The following is a 2,157-nucleotide window of genomic DNA, read 5'->3' on the forward strand; positions in this document are numbered from 1 at the left end:
GAGAGACTGCCTGGAATACCAGGTGCTTTAAATTTTGGATATTTTTCACGAATTATATAATAATCTTGCAAAAACAGAAAAAAGAGTCAATGCCCGATCTCTGAATTTTAGCAGGTTTAGGTCTAGTTAGTACTTGGATGAGAGACCGCCAAGGAATAGCAGGTGCTTTAAGCTTTTGGGTTTTCTTTCCTACTTATATAATGTACTGGCGAGTAGATTGGCTGATCTTTAAATAGCCTTCTCTTTGCAGCAGTCTTCGCTTACGGCCATACCAGCCTGGCAATGCCCGATCTCGTCTGATCTCGAAGTTAAGCAGGTTTGGGCCTGGTTAGTACTTGGATGGGAGACCGCCTGGGAATACCAGGTACTGTAAGCTTTTTTTTTTTTTGGAAAATTTTTCACTTAGTATATATAAATTTTGCAAAAAATAGAGTCAATGCCCGATCTCTGAATATAAGCAGGTTTGGCCAGGTTAGTACATTGATGGGAGACTGCCTGGAATACCAGGTGCTTTAAATTTTTGGATATTTTTCACGAATTATATAATAATCTTGCAAAAAAAAAAAAAAAAAAAGAGACAATGCCCAATCTCTTAATCTTAGCAGGTTAATGTATGGTTAGTACTTGGTTGAAAGACCGCATAGGAATACCAGGTGCTTAAAGCTTTTGGAATTTTTTCACTTAGTATATAATAAATTTGGCAAAAAATAGAGTCAATGCCCGATCTCTGAATATAAGCAGGTTTGGGCCAGGTTAGTACATGGATGGGAGACTGCCTGGGAATACCAGGTGCTTTAAATTTTTGGATATTTTTCACGAATTATATAATAATCTTGCAAAAAAAAAAAAAAAAAAGAGACAATGCCCAATCTCTGAATTTTAGCAGGTTTAGGTATGGTTAGTACTTGGATGAGAGACCGCCTAGGAATACTAGGTGCTTTAAGTTTTTGGTTTTCTTTCCTACTTATATAATGTACTGGCGAGTAGATTGGCTGATCTTTAAATAGCATTCTCTTTGCAGCAGTCTTCGCTTACGGACATACCAGCCTGGCTATGCCTGATCTCGTCTGATCTCGGAAGCTAAGCAGGTTTGGGCCTGGTTAGTACTTGGATGGGAGACCACCTGGGAATACCAGGTACTGTAAGCTTTTTGGAAATTTTTCACTTAGTATATAATAATTTTGCCAAAAAATAGAGTCAATGCCCGATCTCTGAATATAAGCAGGTTTGGGCCAGGTTAGTACATGGATGGGAGACTGCCTGGGAATACCAGGTGCTTTAAATTTTTGGATATTTTTCACGAATTATATAATAATCTTGCAAAAAAAAAAAAAAAAAGACAATGCCCGATCTCTGAATCTTAGCAGGTTAAGGTCTGGTTAGTACTTGAATGAGAGACCGCCAAGGAATACCAGGTGCTTTAAGCTTTTGGAATTTCTTCACTTAGTATATAATAAATTTGGCAAAAAATAGAGTCAATGCCCGATCTCTGAATATAAGCAGGTTTGGGCCAGGTTAGTACATGGATGGGAGACTGCCTGGGAATACCAGGTGCTTTAAATTTTTGGAATTTTTTCACTTAGTATATAATAAATTTGGCAAAAAATAGAGTCAATGCCCGATCTCTGAATATAAGCAGGTTTGGGCCAGGTTAGTACATGGATGAGAGACTGCCTGGGAATACCAGGTGCTTTAAATTTTTGGATATTTTTCACGAATTATATAATAATCTTGCAAAAAAAAAAAAAAAAGAGTCAATGCCCGATCTCTGAATCTTAGCAGGTTAAGGTCTGGTTAGTACTTGAATGAGAGACCGCCAAGGAATACCAGGTGCTTTAAGCTTTTGGAATTTCTTCACTAAGTATATAATAAATTTGGCAAAAAATAGAGTCAATGCCCGATCTCTGAATATAAGCAGGTTTGGGCCAGGTTAGTACATGGATGGGAGACTGCCTGGGAATACCAGGTGCTTTAAATTTTTGGAATTTTTTCACTTAGTATATAATAAATTGGCAAAAAATAGAGTCAATGCCCAATCTCTGAATATAAGCAGGTTTGGGCCAGGTTAGTACATGGATGAGAGACTGCCTGGGAATACCAGGTGCTTTAAATTTTTGGATATTTTTCACGAATTATATAATAATCTTGCAAAAACAG

At 37.4% G+C, this 2,157-nt stretch overlaps 2 non-coding genes across 2 annotated transcripts; both read left to right on the top strand.

Annotated features, from left to right (window-relative positions):
* Window positions 1-258: 258 nt before the first annotated feature.
* On the top strand, window positions 259-376 carry LOC113090700 (5S ribosomal RNA). The gene has a single exon (XR_003287235.1). It is a non-coding gene; the product is annotated as a 5S ribosomal RNA (ribosomal RNA).
* Window positions 377-1,029: 653 nt separating this feature from the next.
* On the top strand, window positions 1,030-1,148 carry LOC113090694 (5S ribosomal RNA). Its single transcript, XR_003287230.1, has one exon. It is a non-coding gene; the product is annotated as a 5S ribosomal RNA (ribosomal RNA).
* Window positions 1,149-2,157: the final 1,009 nt, after the last annotated feature.

This window comes from Carassius auratus, unplaced genomic scaffold (genome assembly GCF_003368295.1).
Source record: "Carassius auratus strain Wakin unplaced genomic scaffold, ASM336829v1 scaf_tig00058111, whole genome shotgun sequence".
NCBI lineage: Eukaryota > Metazoa > Chordata > Actinopteri > Cypriniformes > Cyprinidae > Carassius > Carassius auratus.